Here is an 8614-nt window from a genome sequence, read left to right on the forward strand (position 1 = left end):
TGTCAGAAGTGGGATTTGAACCCACGCCCTCTCATGAGGACTAGAACTTGAGTCTAGCGCCTTAGACCACTCGGCCATCCTGACTACATTTTAATAAGTCCCACATTGGTTGAAGAGGGGAATGAACCATTCGTTATAATGGTGTGAAAACCTCTTACTAATAGACGCGTTTTTAGACTGTAAGGCTGACGGCGATCCATAACAGGCCAAAATGGAATATATCTACTAGCGATTGGAGAGGGTGAGGAAGCATTTCTTTTAAGGGTGTGAAAAAATCTTCTTAGTAGACGCATTTTAAAACCGTGAGGCTGGTGGTGATATGTAATGCACAAAAGTGGACAATATCTGCTAACGGTGGGCTTGAGATATGGTATCAGAGCTAGTCACCAGGCGGTGTGCTAGTGAAGACTCTGGGCCCCAAGGTGGTGGATTGTGAGATTCCAAATTGATTAGAGAGAAGATGAAACATTTCTTATAAGGGTGTGGAAACGTCTCCCTAGTAGACTGCCAGCGAGGACGCTGAAAAACCTTTCCATAGTGATGCGTTTTAAAACCATGAGGCTGACGGCTATACGTAAGGAGCCAAAGCAGACAACATCTACTAGTGGTGGGCTCAGAATACTTTAAATAATTGGCTGGAATAGCTCAGTTGGTTAGAGCGTGTGGATGATCCCACATACACGAGAGGTAAGCTTTATACGCTTGAATAACGTCGTGTGTCGTCAGAATCCAGATTCAATTTTTAGGTTTTAAGAAGCTCATAGATGTGTCGTTTTAGGCATCTACAAGCCACGAGACTTCGTGAAAGAGAAGCAGAGAGTCCAATAAAGAGTTATAGGAGGAAAACGATGAGAAAGAACAATAGAAATGTTTGGTTTTATGTCATAAAACTCATAGTTTGTTAACAAAAACATATTCTATTTTCAATAAAATTATTATTGATGTTTATTAAGTAAAGATTGTTATCGAATAAAGTAAATTTTACAATCATTAATCTAAACCAAATAAACTAAGACCACTCTGGCTATAGTATGATTACTTGAACTATACGTAGAGACATAAGAGTAGATCGAGTTCAAGTATATAGTCAAAATGATCTATAGTACAGGGATAAGGCTGAGTACCTTATCTTGGGGACACTATTGATGCGGCCCACTTTTATATATGATATAAACAATGTCATCACTAAATTGTACATGTGGGACATGTGAGTTGGGCCGTCCTATGCAATGAGTATTGCATAAGACGCTGGGCCCCCAAGGGGGTGGATTGTAAGATCCCAGATCGATTAGAGAGAAGATGAAACATTTCTTATAAGAGTGTGGAAACCTCTCCCTAGTAGACTGTCAACGAGGACACTGGTAAACTTCTCCATAGTAGATGCGTTTCAAAATTGTGAGGCTGACGGCTATACGTAACGAGCCAAAGCAGACAACATCTTGTGGGCTCGAAAATTTTTAATTACCTGGCTGGAATAGCTCAATTGGTTAGAGCGTGTGGCCCTTAACCATAAGGTCGGAAGGTATTTGAAGCATATTGACAATCCCTATAAATATGTTGAACACGTTCTTGGATAGCGTCAATCGGATCAATCCTAAGACATGTCGATCCTTGAGCTACCATTGCCTCATGGTCATGGTATCTAGCTTTACCCCCAACAAGGGTGTGTGGCTTTACCTCCAACAAGGGTTCGTGAAGACTCCATAACCTAGAACTCACACCTACAATGACCCCAACAAGGGTGTGTGGAAATTTCTCCCTAGTAGATTGCCATCGAGAATGCTAGGAAACCTCTCCATAGTTGGGTGCGTTTTAAAATCGAGAGATTGACGGCGATACGTAACGAGCCAAAGTAGACATCATCTACTAGTGCTGGGCTCGGACAATTTTAAATAACTGGCTGGAATAGCCTAGTTGGTTAGAGCGTGCGGCTTACCACAAGGTCGGAGGTTCCAAACCCCCTCCCTTTATAGCTTTTACTTGATATCCTATAATGACCAAACTCGACGTTGAAACGCTTGGTTCACGACACAAAAAAGACCATCGACGATCCAACATACACTAGAGGGTAAGCTTGCACAAGGGTTAGTGCCTTATTGCGCCACACGTCAAACTAAGCAGCATACATAGCATACATTCACGTTCACATGATTTCATACTTAAGCACATTAAACTAGCATACAATTTAAGGTTAGAATCAAATCCATGGGCACGTGCCAACATACAGCAAATAACGCATAACCTACGACGGGTGAGCCACTTACCTGGTTAGCTTAAGTCGTTGTCACGTATATATTCTTAATGAAAGTTCGATTCCGTCCTTTAAAATCCAAGTCAACCTATGTGAGCTCATGACATCAGTTTCAAGTTTGAACTCTGTAAAATTATTTCTCTAATTTACAGGGTTAAAATTCTGATATTTACGACAAAATTTAACTAGTTTCATGCCCTCTGATATTTACTGTTTTATTTTTAAATTCTGTTAAACAAATCTTCCTTCTCCCTCTTTGTAATTATTTTCCTTTGGTAAATGATTTTCAGTTTTGTAAACATTTTCAATTCTATAATTGAGATATTCCTCTAATTCTCTAATATAAGAGATATTCCTCTAATTCTCTAATTTTATATTTATTTTTATTCCGTAAACAAATATTGTTGACCAATTTTAGTTGATTGTTTGTCTACTATCTTTCTGCCCACTAAAATTTTATTGATTCTAACCTTATTTCCTATAATTTTCAATGCTAACAAAAAAATCTAATGAATTGAATATGGTATCTCACTGAAATTTTATTGATTCTAACCTTATTTCCTATAATTTCCAATGCTAACAAAAAAAAATCTAATGAATTGAATATGGTATCTCATTATTACTAGTAAAATATGAAAGAAGATGATTCTAAATTGATTTCTTATAGCCATAACTATAAACAAAAAAGGAAATTTGAGATTGAATTTTACCCTAATAACAGACCAAAATCTCTCCTATATCCTTTGAAACACCATTTTACTTTTTACCACATCTGGCATTTTTTTCTATTTATTGGATTGAACTGATATGGTGGGGTTTGTTAGACGAACACGACTCTCTGTAATGGTATGATATTGTGAATATGGTATATGATTATTACTAGTAAAATATGAAAGAAGATTTGATTCTAAATTGATTTCTTATAACGACTATAAATAAAAAAGAAATCTGAGATAGAATTTTACTATGGTATTTGATTATTACTAGTAAAATAAAAAAGAAAATCTTATATCCCCCTCTCCTATATCCCCATTTTTTACATTTTACCAGATCTAACATTTTTTTCTATTTATTTTTGGATTGAACTGATGGTGGGGTTTGTTAGACAAACACGACTCTCCACAATGGTATGATATTGTCCACGGCTTTGCTTCCCCAAAAGGCTTGGGGTTTGTTAGACAAACACGACTCTCCACAATGGTATGATATTGTCCACGGCTTTGCTTCCCCAAAAGGCTTCATACCGATGAAGTTAGTATTCCTCACTTATAAACCCATGTCCACTACTTTGGGCTTCCCCAAAAGGCCTCATACCAATGGAGTAAACCCATGATCATTCCCTAAATTAGGTGATGTGGGACTTCCATCATCCACCTCCCCTTAATCGAGGTCATTTTTGACTGCCTTCGAGGAGTTTCTTTAAGAGTTCTTTGTTCACCAATCTATTGGCACGACTAAGTTTAGGGCATGGCTCTGATACCATGTTAGACGAACACGACTCTCCACAATGGTATGATATTGTCCACTTTGAGCTTAAGCTCTCATGGCTTTGCTTTGGGCTTCCCCAAAAGGCCTCATACCAATAGAGTTAGTATTCCTCACTTATAAACCCATGATCATTCCCTAAATTAGCCGATGTGGGACTTCCATCATCCAACCGGGTTGAGGAAAGAGGATGGGGTTGTGACTAGAGGTTAGGGGAGAGAGATGGTTAAATTTTATTTTTATTTGTAAGTAATCCTTTTTATTTATTTATTTATTTATTATTATTATTATTATTATTATTATTGTTATTACTATTATTTTTTTGTTGGCTATTACATTACCTACTCCTAAAAAGAACTTTCGTCCTCGAAAGTCTCGAACTCGTGGATCAACTCGGGATATTTTTCCTTTATTTCATCTCCTCGTTCCCACGTAGCTTCCTCGATTTGGTGGTTACGCCACAATACCTTAACGAAACCTATATTTCTATTACGTAAGGCTTTCACTTCTCGGGCTAGGATTTTAATCGGTTTCTCCTGATAACTTAAATTTTCCTAGATTTCGAGAGGTTTGTAGTCTATTACGTGTGTAGGGTCTGTAATATATTTTCTTAACATGGACACATGAAATACATCGTGTACGCTTGAAAGCAAAGGTAGTAAAGCTAGTTTGTAAGCTACCGAACCTACTCTTTCTAAAATTTCGAATGGTCCAATAAATCGGGGGCTTAGCTTCCCCCTTTCGTCCAAATCTTAGAATGCCTTTCATAGGAGCTACTTTTAGGAACACTGGGTCCCCCTCTTTGAACTCTAAATTCCTATGCCTAACGTCGGCGTAGCTCTTTTGCCTACTTTGTGCGTTACGCATTCTTATTCTAATTTTCTGTCTCGCCTCATTGGTGATGCGGACCAGTTCGGGTCCTACAAGTTCTCGTTCTCCTACTTCATCCCAGCACAATGGGGATCTACATTGTTTTCCATACAACACTTCAAAGGGTGCCATCCCGATGGTTGCTTGGAAGCTGTTGTTGTAAGAGAATTCCATTAAGTGTAGTTTAGTGTCCCAACTCCCTATTAAATCCATAACGCATGCCCGAAGCATGTCTTCCAGGATTTGGTGTAATCGTTCCGTTTGGCCTTCCGTTTGTGGGTGGAAGGTGGTGCTAAAGTCGAGGCGGGTACCTATTGTCTTTTGGAGTCTTTTCGCCATACAGGTAGTGTCACCAAATTTTTAACGCGAACACACCGCTGCCAGCTCCAAATCATGTATAGGATAGTTTTTCTCGTAATCCTTTAGTTGGCGTGACGCATACGCAACAACCTTGCCATGTTGCATCAGTACACAACCTAACCCCTTTTTGGATGCATCACTGTAAATCACGTATCCCACAGAACTCTCTGGAACTGTGAGCACTGGGGCGGATACTAGTCTTTGTTTTAGCTCTTGAAAGCTGGCCTCACAAGTATCATCCCAAACGAAAGGTACACCTTTTTTTGTCAATTGGGTGAGAGGCGTGGCTATTCTAGCGAAGTCCTGGACAAACCTTCGATAGTAACCCGCCAATCCCAAGAAACTTCGTATCTCGGTGATCGTTGTTGGGCGTTTCCACTTCGTGACAGCTTCTATCTTATTGGGGTCCACAAAAATTCCGTCTTTAGACACTACGTGCCCTAGAAACGAAACTTGTCGTACCAAAATTCGCACTTGGAGAATTTGGCATACAACTTGTTCTCCCTTAGAATAGTTAAGGCTTTGCGGAGGTGCTCTTGGTGTTCTAGGTCCGTTTTCGAGTATATTAAGATGTCTTCTATGAACACGATCACAAACGAGTCTAAGCACTCTTTAAATACTCGGTTCGTTAATTCCTTAAATACCGCTGGGGCATTGGTGAGACCAAAAGACATCACCACAAACTCGCAGTGGTCATATCTGATTCGAAAGGCTGTTTTTGGTATGTCTTCATTTTTAATCTTAATCTGATGATATCATGATCGAAGATCTATTTTAGAAAACACTGTTGCCCCTCGCAGTTGGTCAAATAGGTCCTCGATACGGGGTAACGGGTATTCGTTCTTTACGTCCTCTTGTTCAATTCCCTATAATCAATGCATAAACGCATTGAGCCGTCTTTCTTTTTGACAAACAACACTGGCGCACCCCAAGGGGACACGCTAGGTCGAATGAAGCCTTTATCTAATAGGTCTTGCAATTGTGATTTAAGTTCTTTTAATTCTGCTGGTGTCATGCGGTACGGGGCCTTAGAGATGGGTCCTGTTCCTGGTTCCAGTTATATTCCAAAGTCTACCTCCCGCGATGGAGGGATCCCTGAGAGGTCCTCTAGGAAGACATCCATAAATTTGTTTACTATGGACACTGTATCTATGAGTTTTTCCTTTCCTTTTGTGTTTACTGCACAGGCTAGAAACGCCCACCCCCCTTGTTGTACCAGGCATCTCGCTTTCATCATCGATATTATTTTTGGGGTGGTACCTGTGGAGGTTCCTTTAAACTTAAAGGTAAGTCCGTTGGGAGGTGTGAATATCACCTCTTTCTTATGGCAGTCTATGCTAGCAAAGTTTTCGGCTAGCCAGTCCATCGCTAGTATGACGTCAAAGTCCGTCATATCTACTACCTTTAAGTCTACGTGGATGGTTTGTCCAGCTATTACCACTTGTCCGTCCTTTACTCTATTTTTCGTAACTAAGTCTACCCCTGCTAGGTACCGACCGACAATACATGCATTAAGGGTTCTACTACGAACCCTGCTTGTTTAACAAATGGTAAAGCAACAAAGGAATGGGTAGAACCAGAATAAAAAAATATCAACGCAAAGTGTCCTAGTATAGAAAGCATACCTGTCACCACGGTGCCAGGTGTTTCTGCCTCTTTATTGGTTGTTGCATATGCCCTGGTCTGTGGGCAGGTTTGTATGGTGGGCTCTCAGATGACCGGTCCTCTAAGGGGTTCCCTTGGATTTTCCGAGCTCCTTGTAAGGCAAGTTCTGGCCACATGACTTGCATGACCACTCATATAACACATACCTGAGCCCTGCCAAACATCTCCCAACATGTTGTTTTCCACAGTTACGACACAGAGACTTCTCCATTGCTAGGTATCGGGCTATTAGGGGTGGAGCAGGTGGTCTACTCTGATATCGAGGTCTCTGGGGCGGTGGTTGGAATTCTGTGGTTTCGACCTCGACAGGGCGTTTCCTCTAGGGCCTTGGCCTTCCTTCGGGCCTCTTCATAGGTTTTTGGGTTAAAGGCCTCTATACCGACAATACATGCATTAAGGGTTCTACTACGAACCCTGCTTGTTTAACAAATGGTAAAGCAACAAAGGAATGGGTAGAACCAGAATAAAAAAATATCAACGCAAAGTGTCCTAGTATAGAAAGCATACCTGTCACCACGGTGCCAGGTGTTTCTGCCTCTTTACTGGTCGTTGCATATGCCCTGGTCTGTGGGCAGGTTTGTATGGTTCAGATGACCGGTCCTCTAAGGGGTTCCCTTGGATTTTCCGAGCTCCTTGTAAGGCAAGTTCTGGCCACATGACTTGCATGACCACTCATATAACACATACCTGAGCCCTGCCAAACATCTCCCAACATGTTGTTTTCCACAGTTACGACACAGAGACTTCTCCATTGCTAGGTATCGGGCTATTAGGGGTGGAGCAGGTGGTCTACTCTGATATCGAGGTCTCTGGGGCGGTGGTTGGAATTCTGTGGTTTCGACCTCGACAGGGCGTTTCCTCTAGGGCCTTGGCCTTCCTTCGGGCCTCTTCATAGGTTTTTGGGTTAAAGGCCTCTATACCGACAATACATGCATTAAGGGTTCTACTACGAACCCTGCTTGTTTAACAAATGGTAAAGCAACAAAGGAATGGGTAGAACCAGAATAAAAAAATATCAACGCAAAGTGTCCTAGTATAGAAAGCATACCTGTCACCACGGTGCCAGGTGTTTCTGCCTCTTTACTGGTCGTTGCATATGCCCTGGTCTGTGGGCAGGTTTGTATGGTTCAGATGACCGGTCCTCTAAGGGGTTCCCTTGGATTTTCCGAGCTCCTTGTAAGGCAAGTTCTGGCCACACTTGCATGACCACTCATATAACACATACCTGAGCCCCGTCAAACATCTCCAACATGTTGAGTTACGACACAGAGACTTCTCCATTGCTAGGTATCGGGCTATTAGGGGTGGAGCAGGTGGCCTACTCTGATATCGGGCTATTCGGTTTACTGGTTGAACCACAAATCAATTGTTCATTAGAGGATCAGTGAGACATAAGGAACAAGAAGTAACTTTAGGGGTAAAATGGTAAATTGACCCAACTCTAGTTACGAACAACCTGTGAAGGATCGACTTACTAATCATGGTTATATCAAATGGACAGAAATATATCTATAGTGAGGGGAGTGCAACTACTAGGCTATAGTGGAGTGTCTTAGTAGTTAACGAATGTTGGCTAACAAGCTTAATGAGTTTAGCCGGTTAATCTTTGATCGTTGGAGCCCATGATCTATAGGTCCATTAGGTTCCTCTGCTAGCTCATATCAGACTAAACCATAGAACAGTGTGACGAGTGAGTTCGAAGTGTTCGGATTCAAATTAGGGAATATGCGTTACATATATACGATATATTTAACCGCATTTTTGTTTTATTTACGAATTAAACAAAAAGAGAGAATCTGAGATATTTAAATAAGATTTAAATATCTTAATCAATTATGTGTCGGAATTGATTGTGATTGGCATTTGAATTAATATTAAATATTAATTAAATAGTTTAATTAATCATTTAATGTTACTTTAATTTGAAATTCATTATTCAAATTAATTGTTGAATTAAAATGAAGAAAGTCAAAATGTTGACTT

At 40.5% G+C, this 8614-nt stretch overlaps 1 non-coding gene across 1 annotated transcript; it reads right to left on the reverse strand.

Annotated features, from left to right (window-relative positions):
* On the reverse strand, positions 1-84 carry TRNAL-CAA. Its single transcript has one exon. It is a non-coding gene; the product is annotated as a tRNA-Leu (tRNA).
* Between the last annotated feature and the right edge of the window lie 8530 nt (positions 85-8614).

The sequence above is a fragment of the Cucurbita moschata genome, unplaced genomic scaffold (assembly GCF_002738365.1).
Source record: "Cucurbita moschata cultivar Rifu unplaced genomic scaffold, Cmos_1.0 Cmo_Scf00047, whole genome shotgun sequence".
In the NCBI taxonomy this organism is placed as follows: Eukaryota; Viridiplantae; Streptophyta; class Magnoliopsida; order Cucurbitales; family Cucurbitaceae; genus Cucurbita; species Cucurbita moschata.